Source organism: Mytilus galloprovincialis, chromosome 3 (assembly GCF_965363235.1).
Source record: "Mytilus galloprovincialis chromosome 3, xbMytGall1.hap1.1, whole genome shotgun sequence".
Taxonomy (NCBI): Eukaryota; Metazoa; Mollusca; class Bivalvia; order Mytilida; family Mytilidae; genus Mytilus; species Mytilus galloprovincialis.
Genome location: NC_134840.1, coordinates 20,506,739 through 20,529,555, shown reverse-complemented (window position 1 = coordinate 20,529,555; position 22,817 = coordinate 20,506,739). Strand labels below are relative to the sequence as shown.

Here is a 22,817-nt window from a genome sequence, read left to right as displayed (position 1 = left end):
AATTTCATCGACTTTGAAAAAGCATTTGATAGCATTCCTAGGGAAACCCTTTGGAAAATCATACAATTTTATGGCATCCCACAACACCTGATCCATTTAATCAAGGCTTTTTATGAAAATTTCAAATGTACAGTCGGAAGTGAACAACTTTATTTCCCAATTAAACTGGAGTAAGACAAGGATGTTTTATGTCATCTACACTATTTGTAATAGCCATTAACTGGGTGATGCGAAAAACAACTGCAGACATCCCAAGACTTAGAGGTATAAGATGGGGAACTTTGCTGACGATATTGCCATGCTGTCGCACACTCATCAACATATCCAGAAAAAGTCCAGTCGAATAGAAAAGTATGCAGGACAGATATGTCTCAAAATAAACACTAAGATAAGGTTCATCATAACAAACGGACAAATATGGCTGTATTTACATGCCAAAAATTACTCTGAGTACAGACTTACCTGTGAAGTTGGAAAAGTTTTAATGCCTGGCATCCACTAGATATAATACAGTTACATGCATTTTGTGTTTCAGAAAGATAAAATCTCTTTTGGATTTTGATGGGCATTTTTTTTCCTTCATGCAAAAGGTGTGAAAATTAACTAAGTTGTGGTACAACTATGAGATTCTCCCTCAGGTAAAAAACCGGTTTGTATTGTTTTGATTGTCCTTAATTGACATGGCCAAGAGTTATCTTCACAACTATAGGTGAGTTAAAGAGTTTATCTGAGTCAGTGAGTGGACAGTATCAAAGTAATTCAGGTGTTTGTTTATTTTTACACCTTCTGCAGAAAGGGAAAAAAATGCCCATCAAAAACTAAGAAAGATTTTATCTTTTCTAAACACAAAATGCATTTAACTTTTATATATCTAGTGGATGCTAGGCATTAAAACTTTCCAAACAGCACAGGTAAGTCTGTACACAGAGTAGTTTTTGGGGTGAAAATACGGCCGTATTTGTCCATTTGTTATGATGAACCTTAACATAGGTTGAAGAGGGTTAGTAATTTTGGCAAAAGTAAGTGAAAAATTCAAAAGATCAGGAATATATGAATAAAAGGTGCATATACCAGAGAAAGCCTTAAAAGAGTTCGTTTACCACCTAGAAAATAACACCAGCTGCTGAAATGAATGATCAGAACTTTCTTGAGATTTTGCGAGTGGCAAGAAAGGAGACAATAAAAAAATGGGGATCTAAAAGGGCTAACATTAAGTTGATATTACACTGTATTTTTGTAAAAATTAACCCTACGGGTAAAGATAGCGTGGAAAATAAGGGGCACTCAGGATCACTCACTACTTAGTTTATAGGCCTGGGACAGAAGACGTATGCCTTTACATTAGGTAGGTGTGAGACGAAGAAAGGTAACGGTATGAAAGAGTGCACTTTTAAATCCGGACTTACATTCACAGACTGTTAAAACATCATACCACATCTTCTTTTATTATACGGGTCATTATCAAAAAAACATGCAAAACTATGTTATTGGGTCTTTTTAAGTCACAGACATGAAAATATATTAAAATAACACTTGCATATGTTAGATATGAATGTTTTGTGATACACAATATACAGTTTACAGTATGAAATGTTATAAAAACATCCTTAATTTTTCTTAAACCCTTGGAGATTTTTTACTATAAATTAGGGACGTCAAAAGATCTAAAATGTAATACTCGGATACTCGGTCATGATACTCGAGTACTCGCGAGTATTCGGATGAATCTTAAACGTCTATTGAAAAGTTGAGATTTTAGGTGGAATGCAGTGTTTTTGTTATTAACTTTCATAAACATAAGATAAATTTATAACAAACATAGCTTGCTCTTATGTTTTTTTGTGTCAATTAAACAATGAATTACCGACCGCCGTTTCTACAAATAACCTATCATAATAGCAATTATTGTTTGTTTACGTGTTCATGAACCCAGGGATATATAATACAATATTATGAATTAACACAATTCCATTAAGATTTAAAATATTTGCATACAAAGAAGACTACATTTTTATCATCTGTTCCTGAGGAGTCGGTATTTTTTTATATTACGACTTGTCCATTAATTTGTCAACAACAGTATTGGACTTCAAATTATTTGTGCTTTTTCTTGTCGCTCAGTCTTACTTTTTCTGTGTTGTTTTTTTTTTTGGCACTATCGTTTGTCTTATTTTCCTTTTTTTAGCCATGACATTTTATTTTTCGAAGAGGTGAGGTTTTGGAATAAGTGTCAAATGTTCGGACTCCTCGGTGTTTTTCATACGATACAATGTAAAATATTTTGCCCCATAACACCTATTGATCTTTTAACAGAAGACTTTATAATTCATAAAAGGTCATTTAACAAAATTTAAGCAGATTCTTGATTTTCTTTCTTTTGATTTGAAACCCAAATAATACCAATGCTAAAGTCCGAGTCAGCCTTTTCCCGCCATATTTTATAAATCAAATATCTCGAAAAGGAGCTCCATGACCTATCAATATTGTTAGCTTATTTTGATCCTTTTCCAATACTCTTCCAGCTTAAAGTATCAGTTTTGAATTCTTGATTTTTGAAATTTTACCCTAGATCCTTAATTGTTTTTTTTTTAGTATAACGAAGGGGATATTTCATCTGAACTAAAGTGAGTGGAAATGTGAAGAGAAATATCTGAAGGTGTATAACAGCAAACGAGTATCCGAGTACTAAAACAGTACTAGAGTACTCGGCCTTTCGAGCGAGTACCCGAGTACTCAAGTACTCGTTGCCATCCCTACTATAAATCCTTTCAGACTTGAAATAGGACTATTATTCATATGATTTGTTTTTTGATTTATCACTTTTTATTGCATTTTGATACATACAAACATTTTTTTTAATGATACCGTTTTCTGTCATTGGAGTTACTGAAGGGTCAGTGGTGTTACTATATAAAAATACGACATTTTTTAAAATTTTCATTCATAAATATAAGTGTTTTAGGTCGTGTACGAAGGATTAGGTATATTATTATCATTTAATCTTATACATTTTACATATATTCAGTTTAAGTGTATTTTTTAGTATTTACAACGGCCATAATTAGGACAGCCAACTTTTTTACGACAATGTATTCTGAAATTATTTTTGAATAGAATGCACAGCTATATGAATAATGTCAATAAGTCGTAATTTTAACCTAAACAACAAATCGGAACAGTTGTTTGATGTTAAACAATAATATTTAGTAGCTAAATGTATGCTTAAAATTGGTAACACCATTGACACGATTCTATCAAAGCATGACCTAGAATTGTTAAAATTGAAGGAAGTCTTCATTTTTCCCATTGCATATTTCTGAATATCGTTGCTACCATACTATAGAATAGCTAACACATTTAAATGTGACAATGACATCATTTTTTAAAATGTTACCTCGTCGAAATTTGCACGTTTTTTTATAATGACCCATACATGAACAGAATAAGCTACCGAACCATGCATATGATCAGAGGTCGAGGTCACAATATTTACACACTTGAGTGTCGAAAGAAAGCTCTTTCAGCTGATGATGACAAACGGAATATTTCACCTAATGGGATCAACACTGACCTTATAGAGATATAACTTATAAATTATAATTATGACTATGAACTTACAACAGTTGTGTATAAGAAAGATTCTCGAGGCTGCGATTTTAAGTAACTATAATAAAGGGATACTAACCACTATCAACAGCATTCAATATTTAATCACTTCGGTACTGGCATGAACATACGGATTTTGTGTTATTAAATTTGCTGTTATCAAATTTTGGATTTTTTTTAAATAAGGAATACTTCTCCATCATACAAAGGTCTGATTCCTTGCACGGCTTTGATTATACGTTTTGTCCCTTTTGATTTATAGCTCTTCATCTTTTTAATAAGGTTTGAATTTTCAAATACTTGTAACCTCGAGCATCATTGAAGAGACATTGATTGTCGAAATGCGCATCTGATTCTAAAAAAATACTGTTTATGACAAAAATTATATAGATATAGACCACATAAAGGTGCGACAATTTTACAAACACCCGAATATGTTTTGAGTGACACCAGAAGAAGCTAGCGTATGGACCCATGATTTAATGGCGGTATATTGACATAACTATCCATACTACGAGACACACCACGGCCAAAACTTTTGCTCATGTACTCCAGTCTATAGCTAGACTTGAATACGCCGACGATTAGTTTCTAGAGTAAAAGTATATCCTGAAAAAAAACTTTACACGAGATCCCTTTCTACACTACTTCAGGATGAGAGTAATCAAGAGTTAATAACTACAATAATTGTTTTATTATAACCAGAAGATATATGTTCTCATAAGATGATAGCAACTCCGCAGTCGTTTTGTGAGAACATTAATTATTCAACTACATAAGATTAATCTTCCCGACACACCCTTATACAACAGAGAGCTAGATGGAGCTGGTGCCGCTCTTGAGATATCCAATTTCAGACGAGTATTTATACGAGACGAATAACTTTCTAAACCATATAGTGAGAAGTATGGTATTTTAACTTTTAAACCACGACACCTCAATTGGTCCAGGTACACATTGGACGTGTTGGTTTCAGAATACCTTCACAAAGATTTACTATGATGGACTCCCACCCTCAAAGAGAGATAGCTGACTAATTATAAAAGGCCTGAGATCTACTGCAACACCGATGGACTATATACTGCAGCGAGGAACAGTGGTATGCAGACACGTTTGTTTATATGTGTTGAAATTGTTGTCGGAAGGTCAACCTTTTGATGAAGTGGTATCTATAAATAAAGAATGACAGATTGATTTGGATTTTATAGAAAGAGAGAAATAAAAATGAGTAGTTTTCTTGAAGTCTGGACATGCATGATGGCTTTGCCTTATCAATCTGAAACCTCTCAGCCGCAGTATAAATGTTAACGCTGCAACAAAACGAAGGGTTATCAAACAATTGAAAGTCAGTACGAGTGAAAGAGAATTATTACAATCCACGAGTGTGACCAGATTCAGATGGATATAATACAGAAGGATAAAGATATGATTCAGCAATTAAAGAACTTGATAATCAATTGATAGATACAGTGGGAAAGTCTGAATGCGTCTCAACGAACGATGGAAAAATGAAGAAAGGGCATATCAATATGCAGAACCATTCCGTTTGACAATTCCCAGAAGGTAAGACGGTAGATGAACTGGTGACACAAGTTTGGTGTGCAAAGAATTATCAAGAACTGATTGTGAACATACAAGGGAAAATTAATACTCTGACTAAAAAAATTGGCAAACATGGAACAAAGCCAAAACAATCTAAGAATGTTTCTTTAATTGTACCATACTACTGAGAGATCAACACGTAAAACCGTTAGTGATTCAGTATCCGAGAATGGTCAAAGAATTTATCTAATTAAGTCATCTTTATATTCTCCTATTCTTAACAGTCTTGAGAAATCATCAAGACAACACTTCTTGATAATTAATCTTTTGGAGTTCGGACTCATAGAAGGAACCTTTTATTTTTGCGTCATCGAAATCATTGAGACGGTAGATTCGGGTTGAGTGTTAAACTTAGGAAACAGTAAACACTTCTTCGGTTCACATAGGACTGAATTCCTTTACAAATGTACTTTTCTTTCTAGCGATTCGAACCATATCATCTACTTTAAACCTAGCATGTTGCTTGGGAGGAATGCCATCATACAAGTTCCAGTACACTTTGTTTTCATCTTCCTTCTGACCTGCGACCACGATGATAAATCTGTGTTTGGAAGTGTTGCACTGGTAAACAAGATCATCTATCACACTAATGTACGTGTGTGGGTGGAGTTGGCTAAAAAGTATTTGAACATTTTCACCTTTATGGTGCTGTTCCACTGTTCCACCACACTCGACTTTTCTTCATTGTCAGTACAGTTCAATACCATACTTCAGAAGTAACTCATTCATAACCTTTTGGTGAAATTCAATTCCTTTGTCTGTCCATAGCTTTTTCTGGAGTGCATGATTATTTGAATTCTGCCTGGTGAGCATCTCTATAACCGTGATACTTCTTCTGTTTTGACCGGTACTTACCAGAGTATTTGGAGAACGCATCGATGATAATAAAAAAGCAGTCCTTTGTAATCGCGTAAAATGATCTCATATCCACTAAATCCGCAGTCCAAATGTCATCCACACCTCCAGCGATCACACGTCTTTTGTTGAATAATTTTTTGAATAGTTTGCATGATCAACTCTAAGGGTGCCATATGTGGATCAGAATCTGCTTACCCTTCCGGAGCACCTGAGATCACCCCAGTTTTTTGGTTGGGTTCGTGTTGCTTAGTCTTTAGTTTTCTATGTTGTGTCTTGTGTACTTTTTTATTGTTGTTTGTCTTTTCCTTTTTAACCATGAAGATGTCAGTTTATTTTCGATCAATGAGTTTGAGTGTTTCTCTGGTATCTTTCGTCCTTCTTTTTGAATTTACGTCAAACTGGATTATGTTATTCTTCTGCTAATTCATTTGTAACAAGAACATTTTTTAATCTCAAATCAAATTGCACTTTGGTGCCGATGATAGATCTTACAATATCGCGGTCTATCTTCAGTATTATGGTTGGATTAGTCATGAAGTCTAATTGAATTAACATGTTTTCATCACACACAGATATGCGAGTATTTGTAGCTTTGTGTTGATCATAACAGAGATCATTGTAACACGAAGGTTTATCCACTTTAACAATAGTAGGATTATGGGAATTCATGCTCGACCAGGCCCTGAAACATTCGAACCGGAATATTGAATGGCATGTGAAGCTATTTTGCACAAATCATCATGCAGCACCTGGACCTAAATGAAACAGGTCTCAAATGGAAAACCATCGTGTTAGTACAAAACTGATAAGTTTGGTAATGGAATTGCAAACGGTATTTCTATCATCAGACATTGATCAGTTCCTTGATCAATCGGATCTGTGTACCGCCTCTATTTGAGCTGGTAAAAAATGGTGTACGCATTAAATCGTAGCCATTCACGACGCAATGAAAAAAGTGAGGAGTACAAGCAGTTTCATCGTCGATTCCTATAAATGAATGGTGCAAATTAATAAATGATGTGTATGGTGGTAGAGGTTTCTTTGACACTATTGCAAATTACTGCCTCTTGCAAGTAAGGAATATGACAGTTGTTATTCATTCGGGTGATGTGATTGAGCTTTTGATTTTGTCATTTGATTAGGAACTTTCCTTTTTGAATTTTCATCGGAGTTCAATATTTTTATGATTTTGCTTTTAGCTGGGAGTCAGGAGCATGTTTACCTCCACTACCGAAAAGATTAGGGAGCAAACCCATGACCGCTGCCCCCAAAACGGGTCTTACAGGTGTCACCAAAGCTTTTAATCATGTTGTTGTAAAGTAAGATACAAACCAAACACCAAGACCGCTCAGCAGCAAGCCGGATTGAACAACATTATCTCACTCACTTAAAAGCAAAAAGGCAAAACCGTTCAAATAACAACATCAGCAATGGTATGCAACCTTTCAAAAGAGGGACGAAAGATACCAAAGGGACAGTCAAAATCATAAATCTAAAACAAACTGACAACGCCATGGCTAAAAATGAAAAAGACAAACAAACAACAGCACACATGACACAACATAGAAAACTAAAGAATAAACAACACGAACCCCACCAAAAAACTAGGGGTGATCTCAGGTGCTCCGGAAGGGTAAGCAGATCCTGCTCCACATGTGGCACCCGTCGTGTTGCTTATGTGATAACAAATCCGGTAAATAGTCTAATTCGGAAGGTCACATTCGTGAAAGGGAAACTTTAGTCCTGGTATCTATGATACGTTTTTTTCGTCAATCGCTATAAAGAACCAATTTCTTATATACTTCAAATCGTAGAAAGTTTATCTTCCGATAAAAATATTCAGGATTACCAAGTACATTTATATGAGCCCCAAACTGGAGCATCCTTGGTGAGTTCCGGTCCTGAAATACGAATCAACATCGAATCCCAGGATATATTCGTCCATCCGACTCAGAATAATCTTTTGGTTGAAGGGCGATTTGTGAAAAACTACAACACAGCCTATACAAATGCAGATCTGGTCAACTATGGTTTCATGTATCTCTTCAAAAGCATCTGTTATGAAATGTTCGGTGAACAGATTGAATACATGAAAGATCCAGCTATAGAGACTACTACGGTATGGCGAGATGTTGACTACACCCGACGAAGCGCGTCTTCGATTTCGAAGAGGATTATGTATGGATCGTAAATGGATTTATAAACGATAAAAAAAAACTAACACACGTGCGAGACTCTCATGCAAACCCATTGTTAAGAGAAGCGATAGCCAACGATCCATCAACAATTGTATTAAGTAAACAATTCTGCGTGTTCCTCATGATGTTCCCTCTGATGAAAACAAAATGTCTCTGATAAAATAATACAAAGTAAAAGCAAAATTAATTGTGGTTTCCGCATGAGACAGCGCGATCCTTATCGGTTACAAAAAGTGGAAGGGGAATCCTAGATGCATCTTGGTTGCCTTCCAAAAATAGAAAGTAACAGTCATTAATGTCACCCTGAATGCATGTTGACAACGTTATTCAGACGTAAACTTCAACTCCACCTTCATCCAGTGCAAGATATCTAGAATATACAAGGAAGCCGCCGACTTTCGTCAGAGGTTCTTCACACATGGATCATCTCATTGGCAACTGTAACATCCGACTTTTCAGACCCAAAGCCTTGACACTGCTGGTTATCTCAGATAGAGTTATGCTGTTAGAGTCTGGTAGAACCAAAATGAACACTTGTGTTCTTTTAAGTACTAGCATTAATAACATGTTTATACGCATGATGGACATAACAGCACCTAAGCATGTGTTCTCTTTCAATTTGTCTGCCAATAACAGCAAGATCAATACCTGGCTTACTACTTTTTCCCAAATATTTATACAGGAATCAACACAATTCGTTATTCTAATAATAATCAATAAGGTGGCACACATGGTCGGCTTAGTAATGCACCGAACTCTGGCTCTTATACCACTTGAAACATCACCGATGTGTTACAAAGACATCTGCAACTCAACAAATATCTAAACAAAATCCACATCGGTGCCAAACACAATACACTGATGGCAACAATCAATTCAGCAAAAAACTATGAAGTGGATTTAAATGTTGACAATAACAACCATACAATGTTGGGCTTTAATTAAGGAATCTACATGCACGACTGATCTTTAAACGGTTAGACCAGTATCATTAGTATCAACAGCATTATAAGCAATAGTGATATCATCAGTGTTAGCTATGTCAATGGATCACAACAACCCACCATTTACAGTTTCTACCGTTTCTTCCCAAATGTTTTCTGGTATGAAAATCATTGCAAACTCCAAAAACGTAGTCTATTTACATCTATTTATTTAGCAGGTTGAACAATGGATGTATTTAAACACTGCTGACTGCCATGGTGATTGCCAAATAAACGAATCACCAGATGCAACAAAATGGATTTAATACCAAACAGAGAACAATTAACTTGAGGAAAAGATGGTATACGGCAACCTTTACGTGCAAAATTTGGTCCACCATATCCAGTTTTAATCTTATCTTATCTTATCTTATCTTATTAATCTCATAAAAGCATCCTACAAGAGATTTCGGTGCAGGGTTGGATACAGTGATATATACTTCCAAGTAAAATCAGGAGTAAGACAAGGGTGTATCATGTCATCGACACTCTTCATTATAGTCATTGACTGGATAATGAGACAAACACCAGCTAATACACCAAGAGGCATAAGATGGGGCACTTTCACCACTTTGGAAGACCTAGAAGTCATGACACTTAATGTAAACAACTCAGGGTCAGTATTGCTGGATGGAAAAACATTACCACATGTTGATACCTTCACATACCTCTGCAGCACTGTCACTACCAATGGCGGCGCAGAATGTGACATCAAAAGAAGACTATCAAAGGCAAGGTCAGCTCTTTACAACATGCAGGCTGTATGGAGATCTGGTCAATATACCATCCGGACCAAACTCAAACTTTACAGCAGCTGTGTCTTGTCTGTACTTTTGTATGGTTCAGAATGTTGGAGGATGACAGAACAAGACCAAACCAAGCTGTCTGGTATTCCATACTAAAAGTCTGAGAAAGATTCTGCGAATCTGTTGGCCACATAAAATTTCAAATGAGGACCTTTTCATCAGATGCCAACAACAAGATATAGCCACAACAATAATGAGAAGACGCTGGAGGTGGATTCGGCATGTCCTACGGAAAGACCAGGAGGATATCACAAAGACAGCACTCCACTGGACCCCAGAAGGTAAAAGAAAGAGAGGAAGACCCAAAATGACATGGAGAAGAACTATAGAGGCAGAGGCTAATAAATACCAACAGACATGGGGCACACTACAGAAAACCGCCAACGACCGACAAAAGTGGAAATTCTTCGTTACTGCCCTACACGCCAATGACGTACAAGAGCAGTAAGTAAGTAAGTAATCCAGTTTGGTCTTTGAAATTATTTACTGCGTCCTCTAGAGGATAAAAGAATCTGGATTTCAAAACTGAGAACATGTAATCTTAAAATGCATATGGAAATTGGCAGGTGGTACAACATTGCTCGAATCGATCGTATATGTACCATATGCAATGAATGTGTTGGTGATGAATATCATCATTTATAGGTTTGTTATACTACTGCTATCACAGGCTGAACTTCCGGGAAGAAATAGATACCGAAATATTATACAATCTACTCATCTATCACTGAAAATGTAAAGAATGCTGTCATTATGTCATTATAAGCTATTGTATAAGTTAGCTATATTTATCAAGAAACTACCTACTCTCATTAAGTAAGATGCACGAATGATCATGTATCCTGTAAATGGTAGGTTTTATTATCTTTAGGAAGTACACTTCTGTATCTTTATCTGTATGGGTACGTCGTAGCTACCAATTCTGGCTTTTATACAATCGGGTGAAGGCGCCGTCGATTTACTGACGTTTCGTGAGATCAGATTTAAAGCTCTATAAGCTAGTTGCGTACATAATGGTGTCCTCAAGAGGGTTTCAGTTACTAGTAATTATAGTGGACACATAGAATGAGTTTGAGTGTTGCTGAGTTTTACTGGTGGGAATGCCAAAGCACCTAGTATTGTTCCTCACATGTTTTTCGATTATGTTTGTTGCCTGGTATTTGTCAAACTTTTTAGCTGTTATAGTTCGTCTTGGTCTGGCTGATTTTAAAAAAAGTCGTCTGGATTAATAGCCGGTACCAGCCCCTCAACAACCTTGGTCACAAATATAAGTTTTTGGCTTGTTCGTCTGAGTTTTAGTTTTTGAAGTTCTAGTTTGGCGAGCATGTCTGTTACACAGCCATCTTCTCTTGTTTTGAAGTCGCCTGTTATAAAGCGTGCTGCTTGTCGTTGTATTCGCTCTAGCTTGTTTTAATCTGCTATACTGTAGGGGTCCCATACTGTTGATGCATATTCCATTGTTGATCTCACTAAGAAAATGTAAGCGGTTTTCTTACATTCCTGCGGTCAGTATCTTAAATTCCTTCTGTGGAAGCCTATGGTTGAATTTGCCTTTTTTGCGACGTTTGTTATGTGCGTTATCCACTTCAGGTCTTTTGATATCTGCACTCCTAGGTATGGGTTGTTCTGAACTTGCTTGAGTATCTGGCCGTTGAGTGTGTAGAATCTCTGGCTTTTGTTTTTTATGCTTAGGATGTAGCATTTTTTTTAGTGTAAAATCGCATATCCCATTCATCTGCACAATATTCTAGGTTTGTTAGGTATTCTTGCAGCAGTTTGTGGTCTTTTTCTGTTTTGATGGTTCTATACAGTAGGCAGTCATCGGCGAACTGCCGTACTGATGATTTGATAGTGTCCGGGAGTCATTTATGTGACTGACATAAGTAGAGTAATGGTCCAAGTACAGTTCCCTTCGGGACTCCAGAGTCCACTTTTACTTCTTCTGACTGTTCTCCCCAGGGGCGTAGCTGCCGTTAGGCACTTTAGGCACGTGCCTACACAATTTTTTTTTCACAAATATTCTTTTTTTATTAAAAAAAATAATAAACAACGTTATATGTAGATGAACTCCAGTGAAGTTGTCACAACTCTAATTATCGAATATCATGTGTACACTAGTCTCTCGTCCTTAGTGAATGAAATATTGGATAGAATTGAATGTTTTTTATGTGTGTACCTTATATATCTTTTATATAAGCTTTGGATTTCAAATATTGTGGCCACGAGCATCACTGAGGAGACATGTATTGTCGAAATGCGCATCTGGTGCAAGAAAATTGGTACCGTTAATTTTATTACTACCACTGGGTCGATGCCTCTGCTGGTGGACTATTAGTCCCCGAGGGTATAACCAGCCCAGTAGCCAGTACTTCGGTACTGGCATGAAAATACAGATTTTTTGTGTTATTAAAATTGGCTGTTACAAAATATTAGAAATTATTATAAATTAAGGAATGTATCTCCCTCGTGCAAAGCTCTGATTCCCTTCACGGATTTGGCTATACTTGTTGGACCTTTTGGATTATAGCTCTTCATCTTTTATATAAGCTTTGGATTTCAAATATTTTGGCCACGAGCATCACTGAAGAGACATGTATTGTCGAAATGCGCATCTGGTGCAAGACAATTGGTACCGTTTATTTCATTATATAGAAACTATAAACTAGAACTTTGGTTCAGATCATTTCAATTCTATCAACAAAAACTTGAATGAACCTCAACTTAGACACATGAATTTTTAATTAGTTGTTGTTAGTTTTCAACTAGCTTTCCACTTTGTCTTCGCCTAACTTGCCGATGTTGGTCGTCCGTTTGGCTGTGCAGGATGTATAAATACGTAGTCACGTCTGGTCAGAATGGGGACATTTGATTTTATGCCTAGTTGTAGAGAGAATGCCACTCTTTGAGGAGTTCGTAGTTGGTCTACTGAAATGCAAAGTTTCTGCTCCTATCCAATAATCCCTCATTTTCCAATGCATTGCATTTTCAAATCTCCAGACCTTCGTCCTGTACAACACCTATTACAGGACTAAGCTCCCTGTTGTGTTTATTGTAAATAATCAATTTTTTGTTTGTTCTAAACTTGCATAAATATTTTACACTCAAAATCAATCTATCAACTAGCTTCCAGTATTTTTGAGTACTCTCAGATCTACGTGTAATGACCACAATTATTCAAATTCCTAAGCAGGTAGGGATTTTACAGAAATGCGGGATATAAAAAAATACGGATTTCTTGAATTTTGTTACGTTAGTATGAACAGAACAGAACTTTTGCATTAGGCATCGACTATGTGTGTTTGTGTTTATGTGGCTAGGGTGAAGGTTTAAGAATCAAAAGATTGATGGTTGATGTCTTTCTAGCCGAAAGGATAGTGTTATTATATAGTAATATTAGTGTTTACGTGCCTACTTTTTAGCTCACCTGGCCCGAAGGGCCAAGTGAGCTTTTCTCACCACTTGGCGTCCGTCGTCCGTCGTCGTCGTCCGTCGTCGTCGTCGTTAACAATTTACATTTTGAACTTCTTCTAGAGAACCACTGAATGGAATGGAACCAAACATGGCATGAATGTTCCTTATGAGGTGCTGACCAAGTGTTGTTACTTTGTAGCCGATCCATCATCCAAGATGGCCGCCAGCAGGGGACTTAGTTTAACATAGGACCCTATGGGAAATGCATACAAATGACTTCTTTTAGAGAACCACTGAATGGAATGAAATCAAACATGGCATGAATGTTCCTAATGTGGTGCTGACCAAGTGTTGTTACTTTGTAGCCAATCCATTATCCAAGATGGCCGCCAGCAGGGGACTTAGTTTAACATAGGACCCTATGGGAAATGCATACAAATGACTTCTTTTAGAGAACCACTGAATGGAATGAAACCAAACATAGCATGAATGTTCCTTATGGGGTGCTGACCAAGTGTTGTTACTTTGTATCCATCATCCAAGATGGCCGCCAGCGGGGGACTTAGTTTAACATAAGACCCTATGGGAAATGCATACAAATGACTTCTTTTAGAGAACCACTGAATGGAATGAAATCAAACATGGCATGAATGTTCCTAATGTGGTGCTGACCAAGTGTTGTTACTTTGTAGCCAATCCATCATCCAAGATGGCCGCCAGCGGGGGACTTAGTTTAACATAGGACCCTGTGGGAAATGCATACAAATGACTTCTTTTAGAGAACCACTGAATGGAATGAAATCAAACATGGCATGAATGTTCCTAATGTGGTGCTGACCATTTGTTGTTACTTTGTAGCCGATCCATTATCCAAGATGGCCGCCAGCAGGGACTTAGTTTAACATAGGACCCTATTGGAAATGCATACAAATGACTTCTTTTAGAGAACCACTGAATGGAATAAAACTAAACATTGCATGAATGTTCCTTATGAGGTGCTGACCAAGTGTTGTTACTTTGTAGCAGATCCATCATCCAAGATGGCCGCCAGCAGGGGACTTAGTTTAACATAGGACCCTATGGGAAATGCATACAAATGACTTCTTTTAGAGAACCACTGAATGTAATAAAACCAAACATGGCATGAATGTTCCTTATGAGGTGCTGACCAAGTGTTGTTACTTTGTAGCCGATCCGCCATCCAAGATGGCCGCCAGTGGGGGACTTTTGAATGAAATTAAACATGTTCCTTTCCTTATCAATGAGGTTGTGTTGTCACTTTTAGCCAAATTTTATATTTTTTCATATGATTTCAAAAACCCAAGTAGAATCAGGTGAGCGATACAGGCTCTTGAGAGCCTCTAGTTTTTTAAATGAATGATCGTCAATATGTACTAGCAATTAAGTTAAACGTATATATCGATCATAACGGAATAGATTTGAAAATACCAAACAGGGTGTACTGCTTAATTAAAGGGATACGCAGATCTATGCTGGGCAGTACATATTGTAAATAATTTTTTTTTAATATTTGATTTTCCAATTGTACTGCGTTATTTAATTCACCATTCAGATGTAATGGTAAATTATTCATAATTCTTCGAACTTTTCATCATGTATATTATAATTATCATGATTAAATAACCAGAAAATTTAATATTTTTGTGCATAAAATTTTGCAGCCAAAACACTGAAATCCGATTTCCGTCGGGGGGCTTCGACCCCCCCCCCCCTGAACCCCCTACCAGGGCTCTGCCCTGGACCTGCTGGGGGCCTTAGACCCCCTGCCGATTTGTGCCTACAGTTGAATGAATACCTAGCTACGCCCCTGCTCCCTCTACTACTACTTTCATCTTCCTCTGTGTAAGAAACATATTTAGCCAGTTGTTAAGTGGTCCTCGAATTCCATATTCTATAGCTTGTTATGCGTCACAGTCTCAAAAGCTTTGGAAAAATCCAGGATTTGCAGTATCAGTTTGTAGCCCGGCGTCAAATGCTTTCATGATTGAAGTCGTGTTAGGTGACTAGCAGTTGTGTTTCGCATGAATAGCCAGATCTAAATCCATAGTTTAGTGATGTTAAGACTGTGTTTATCAAGGTATTTAAAAATGTTTGCATATGATTTGATCTAGCACTTTTTCTGTTAGTTGTAGAATCTGTCATTTATTGTAATTGATTTGTAAATTGTAAATGACACATACTCAATATATAAATTTTATACTATTATTTTTGGATTTATGCGTTTATCTGTAATTTATATGTACATTGTTGTACGTAGCTGTGTATTATTTTTCGATCTTTGTAGTTATTAGTGAATAACTGATTGCAATGGTCACGTGATAATAAAATGTCAGACAATCCAAAAACAGAAAATGAGTGACAACAACTACTTCAGATTCCCAAAGCCTGTTTGGGTTTGCACGATTGGATTTGGCCTATACCTTTTATCGGTAATTAAATATTGAAATATTTACATATACTTTAGGGAACAACCATTATGCATTTTCAAAGGTGAAAAAATAAAAATGTGCACACCCATGGCCATGCACTGACTAAAAATCCTGATCCTGGAGTACAAAAAATATTCTAATTTTAAAGGTGAAAAAAATAAAAATCATATGTGTCACTACATATCACACCCCTCAAAAAAGTTGTGCATGAACCTGTCTAAGACTTGCTTTGCTTTCATTTAATTTTTTGTCTGCCATTTAAAAACCACAGATGTTCTTTATTAATCTTGTAAAATGTTGACACTACCAGAGAAAATGTCTGACACAGCAAAAAGAAAAGTAAGAAGGTTATTGTATGATATCAATAGTTTAGGTGTAACAAATCAGTGAAGTCCAGTGGCGGATCCGGAAATTTTCATAAGTGGGGGCCCTCTGACTGCCTAAGAGGGGGCCTACTCTGGTCTTGCTTCAGTGATTCCCTATATAATCAACCTAATTTTCCCCAGAAAAGAGGGGGCCCGGCCCCTGGGTTTCCCCCCTAAATCCGTCTCTGAAGTCCAAGATTACTCTGACGTGCAACAGCTGTTTTCACAGCCCAAGCTTGTAATATCAGACTAAAATCTGTGATCATTAATTTCCAATGGCAATGATGTATAAAATTCCACAAGTTGAAAATTTTCCTATTCTTCAGGTATAGCAAATAATGTTCTTGCAAAGCAATTTAATTTTTTCTTCAATGACTTCATTCAATAAGAGATCTTAAGGGCATACAATACAGTTTTGATTGCATGATGAAATTTGGATGAAAATTTTGATATAGGCTATTTTTTACCTGATAAAATCAAATATGAAAAAAAAAAATATACCTTCATGTGCAATTTTCTAGTAAAATGATGTTAAAATTTCAGATATTTGCTCCAAATTTGGATTTGTGGACATAATTTTTCTTTCAACAGAAATACATGACTTTTTTGTTAGATGAATTTTATTTTCTGTTCTATATAAGTATCCTATAAATTTTTGCATTTTTTCTTAAAAATAATTCATATTTATCAAATTATCATGAATTTAGAAAAAACATGCCTTTTTTTGCTGTATATTTATCAAATTAAAAAAAATTGAATTGTTAACTTTTTCATGAAAATTGGTACATTGTACAAATAATCTTCATAGGTGTCATTTTGAAAAAGAGGGGTCCATGGACTTGTTTTCAAGTTAAATCAATTTGAATGATAAAAATCAGTCGAAAAATTTATCTTTTCTGTTGCAAAAAGAACATTTTACATTATCATAGTCATTACCTACCCTGTAACTGTATCTTATACCCTTTAACATGTTTAACATTCAAGATAGAAAATAACCCACAAAAGCATCATGATAATTTGGATTAATAATTAGTTGATGTAATTACTAAGGAAGTTGTAACCTCAATAAAGCCCTAACAAATTATCTCCCTTTACAATTTCTTTAACAAAAATTTTAATTTTTTACATTACTGTTTGGAAGTGTAATCTAAATCTATAAAGAGGTTCACCTTAATATAGTTATTATGTGATATTTTCTCACTCTTATTGTCAATAAATAGATAACCTCCAACTCTGTTTCTTGATTATGAATTATCAGAATATATTTTTTAGACTGCACTTCCAAGAATTAACTCAGAAATAATAAGTTCAATTGAAATATAGACCCATCAATGTTTTGTTTTCAATTTCAAAATACTTGTGCATGTTTTTCAGATATTTTACCTCCCCCTTTTTTCAGACATTCTTTGAGTATTTCAGCAACTTCTTTTTTGATGAATGTTTCCTCCTATAAGTTGCATTTTCATTTTGCTACAGCCAAGCTGGATCCCTGAACATGTCCTACAATGACTGAATCAGAATCTAAATCTGTTGCTAAACACCTCAAAGTTCCCACTATGTATTGGCACTAAGTTAGAAAAGAAACCTTGCTAATCTAGTTTTATTTCTGCATCCAGTAAATTTTTTAACTATACATGTTATGGTTATTTTGAATGTTAATGATTTTACAACTTGTAAGGAACTCTTTGGAAAATAATTTGTTAAAGGTAATATAAAAATAAGCAGATGCGGTATGATTGCCAATGCATCAACTATCCACCAATTTGAAAGTTCAAATAAAGAGGATGTAAGCAATTATAGGCAACTGTACGGCCTTCAACAATAAGAAAAACTCATACCGTATAGTCAGCTATAAAAGGCCCTGAAATGAAAAATATAAAACAATTCAATTGAAAAAACTAACAGCCTGATTTATATCAAAACAACACAATCTAAGAACAAACTATAACATGTATAAAAATCCATTGAAAAAGCTTAACTCATCAATATAAAAAGAAGATGTGGTATGATTGCCAAAGAGACAACTCTTCACAAGAGACCAAAAGACACAAAACTTAACAACTATAGGTCACCGTACAGCCATCAACAATGAGCAAAGCCCATACTGCATAGTCAGCTTTAAAAAGCCCCAAATGAGAAATGTAAAACAATTTAAACGAGAAAACTAACAGCCTGATTTATGTACAAGTCCATAAAAAGCAGAAAATAATCTAACAAAAACAAAGACCTGAAGTGACAGAGTATTTATAAACCCTGAACAACAAAATGACACAAAGTTAAGCTTGTTTCAAATAATTTTTATAGTTTGATCTTATGTTGTATTGTTACACTATCATGACTATTGCCCCAGGTTAGATGGAGAGTTAGCCACTTCAAACATGTTTAACACTGCTGCATTCTGTATGTACCTGTCCTAAGTCAGGATCCTGTAATTGAGTGGTTGTCTTTTATTTGTGTATTCATATTTGTTTTTTTGTATTTTAGTTTATTGTTTTGTATAGTTCTTTATTTGTTTGAAATTTAACATGTCTGGACATTTTATATCTTATTTGCGTACTGTAGTTTTCTGCATTAATATTATAACAAAATGCTTTCTACCAGACTTTATTTTTACACTATTGGGGATATTGGCTGACAAAATATTTAACTTTTCATTTTAGGCATCTACATTCAGCCCAAAATCAATTCCAAGTTTCTTAGGGCCTGTTGGAAGATTTGGAGTATACCTTGGAGAAACATATCCAAATGGAATTTTTGGATTGTAAGTCACCTTCTTTGTAAATCATTTCACTATATTTTTTTTTTATCTGTAAGATGTTTTTTTTATCTAATAAACCATATATTAGATTTAAATGTTCCACTGTATTCAATGCAAAATAAAAATTCCATATACATTGCACCAAGAATTTTATTTTTTCAATACATTTTTCAGTTGAAAGAAACATAAAATGTAGTATCTTGAATATTATTTAGTTGAATTTAAAGAGTAGCAAGTTATTAGACCCACACATAAAAAGCACATACATTTCATCTTGAAATTAATATAATATAATGTTGTTGACTACATTCATATACTGATGATTTTCCCTAATAGTATGCAAACAATTGTTCTTCACAGATTTGTTGCAACAGTGTTGATACATGCAGCTGAATCAGTATATACTGTACATCTAGCAAGGTAATAATTGTTCTTGTCACTTGTTCTCAAGAAATCTGTTCAGAGTGTAAAAACTGTACATTCATGGAAATTTTGGAAAAAAACCCTTACAAGTCCTTTAACTGAAAGGAAAATATATATTACATGTATCAATCTGTTCATTCGGCTTATAAATTGAAGAGTATTTAAAACATTTGAATGTATGATCGCATAATTAAATATAAAGTGGGATAGAGAAATCACTTCTTTTTTATCTTTGGTTTCATCTATTTTAATTGCTGAATGTAACTTTGCTCCAAAATAAGATTTTTTTCCAAGGTTTAAATTGTCTTAGATGTTGTTCATTCAATATTGAATGAGTATATGGTCATGGTATTTTCAAATAAGATTACAATATTAAACAAGATAATTTAGTTCCCATATAAAAATTGCTTACCTTATTTACAATGTATAACATTGTACCCAGAGAGCATGAATTTCATTACAAAATTGTTTGTCTCCACCGGGACTCGAACCTGGGACCTCTGTGGTACAATGCAGCTTGTTCACTGACTGAGCTAAAGAAGTACTACCTTAGCTCAACTGCTTAAGGCTGTCTAAAGTATCTACCACATGTTCTAAGGGAACAAATCCTGTCACATTTCCTCCACATCAAGAGGATTACTGAAGACATGTGGAATCATTAAATCCTACTGACGACCCAATATATGCAAAAGAATAGACTGTTAATTACTAATTTGAACATTCAACAAATGCATTCTAAATCAGATACTGTCAAGGAAGATAACCTTGAAAAGTGTATTAAATAAATGTCTTCAACATGTGACACCTTTGATGAGTATGTATCTAAAATATGATATCATTTGTTTTAGTGCTATGTCTGCAAAAGTTTCTCAACAAAATTGAAACCTGAACTTAATTTGTAACTTCTTATGATATAACAAAATATCTAATCCATTGATACAGGTATTACAGAAAAAGATTGAAAAACTCATATTTACTAACAATTTTCAATGTTGAAGAGCAACTTTTGCAAAAAATCTCAGCCTGAAGAAACTCAAACTCAATCTGTCACTTCATATAAAAAGAAAAACATGACAGCAACTTACAATCAAAACTGTTGTGTAACCAAAAGGTGCTGAAACCTTATATTGAAGACTTAAGCAAAATAACTTTATGAATCAGGGTTTGCATTCTTGCCCTATATGAAATATACTGATCGTTTATATACATATTGGTTAATTTATGGCCTACTGTATGTGATTCCTCTGAACAGCTTTATAATGAAGCTGGATTACATTTTTTTAAATTATTAAATTCCTCAATTTTGCCTAATTTTTTTATAAAAAACTGGCACTGTAAAAAAGCTCTCTTTATTTTGTTCTTTTATACATTTTTAAAATCTTCATTAATTGAAAATATAATGAAAACTTCTTTCAACTTCTCTTTCTTATTACATCATTTTGTACATAGTCATAGAAGGGTTTTAAATGCAGTTTGTGATGATAATCATATTAATTTTTTTTAGGGAAAGAAAACTAAGTACAAGTGCAACTATAAAGTGGACCATACAGACTTTTATATTTGGCTTCTCATCATTCTTGAAACTGAAGGCATACAGACCAAAGACTCGTTAATATACACTTATAATGACACTCAGGGTCAGATTTTATAAATACAATGTGATAGAATTTATATATTAAAATTATTTTTTTATCATTTTTTGCTATTTTTAATTTGTTTCAAAACTGATTCCTGAAAGTTATTTGTGAAGCCTGAATTAGTCTCAGGATTATTATTTCATAGAAATCATTTTCATTCCTGAAAAGAAGCATGGCTTTGCTTGAGTTAACTGTATAAAAGGTTTTATTTGTATATCATCATGTTTCAAAATGACTCACAGCTCACTCTCTGTTACTGCAGAATGAACTGAAAGAGATGTGGGGTATAATTAAATGAGACAAAAAAAACAATAACACAAGAAAAAACAACACATAAAGAAATCAGTACAGAGACTACAACAATGGACAATATGTCAAGTGTTGAATTACTTCTTTATCTACATGAATTTAATAATACATTATTTCAAAATACAGATATTTTTTTTTAGGTTGAGTGTTTCAAGTTTCAAGTATAGAAACCAATAGTTTTTTGTAAGCCAAAAATGACATGACAGTAAAATAAATTGGCCTACCCTCACAATTTCAATTTTTTTGCATCAAACTATGAATTACAACGTCAATATCAATTGAATTATTGTGATACAATTTACACATTAAGAAATGAATTTTTGGAAGGATGTGTTTTTTAAGAAATACCAGTGAATGCATGTTAAGTGGTAGCTATATAGGTCATTCATATTTAGTATGCAGTTGTATAAGCATTGGTACATCTCATTTCCATGCAGATTATTTGGCCATGCCTCCTCAGTCATTGTCAATTAAATTTGAAACATACGCTTGTTTTACATGTATCAGTTTGTGATTAGGTCAGTTTATGGAGAACCACTAGTGGTAGGTCAATCATATTTGATATGCAGTTGTATACACATTGGCACATCTCACTTCCATGGAGATAATTTGGCCCTACTGGCTGCCCCTCAATCATTGTCAATTGACTTTGAAACATTTGCTTGTTTTACATGTATCAGTTTGTGATTAGGTCAGTTTATGGAGAACCACTAGTGATAGGTCAATCGTATTTGATATGCAGTTGTATACACATTGGCACATCTCATTTCCATGGATAATTTGGCCCTTCCAGCTGCCCTTCAATCATTGTCAATTGACTTTGAAACATTTGCTTGTTTTACATGTATCAGTTTGTGATTAGGTCAGTTTATGGAGAACCACTAGTGATAGGTCAATCATATTTGATATGCAGTTGTATACACATTGGCACATCTCACTTCCATGGAGACCCTGCCCCTCAGTCATTGTCTGTTGACTTGTAAACTTTGCTTAGTTTACATGTATTTGTTTGTAATTAGATCAGTTTAAGATAAATTGCTAATGTTAAGTCAATGATGTGTGGTATGCAAATTTATTGGCATTTGCAAGCATTGTTTCCATGGAGATTATATAGCCCTCCCATGTTCATTGCTCATTGACTGAAACTTTTACATAGTTTACCAGTTAATGTTAATGTTTGTGTTTATGTTTGTTTAAAGGGAACAACTTATAATAAGCCAATGGTATGCAGTATGCACTTGTATTAACATTGGCACATCTCATTTACATGAATATTGTTTAGCCATGTTCCTCAGTCATGGTTCATTGACTTTGAATATTTGCATAACTTATGTAAGATGTTAAAATATTACTATTTTAATTTCAACATGTACATTATTAAAATTACAAAAAGGCAAGACATATCTCTGTG

General features: G+C 34.8%; 1 long non-coding RNA gene across 1 annotated transcript; it reads left to right on the top strand.

The window, feature by feature from the left end:
- The first annotated feature begins 15,773 nt into the window (after window positions 1-15,773).
- LOC143067382 (uncharacterized) lies at window positions 15,774-21,155 on the top strand. The gene is made up of 4 exons (XR_012975937.1): window positions 15,774-15,914; window positions 18,940-19,040; window positions 19,398-19,457; window positions 20,965-21,155. It is a non-coding gene; the product is annotated as an uncharacterized LOC143067382 (long non-coding RNA).
- Window positions 21,156-22,817: the final 1,662 nt, after the last annotated feature.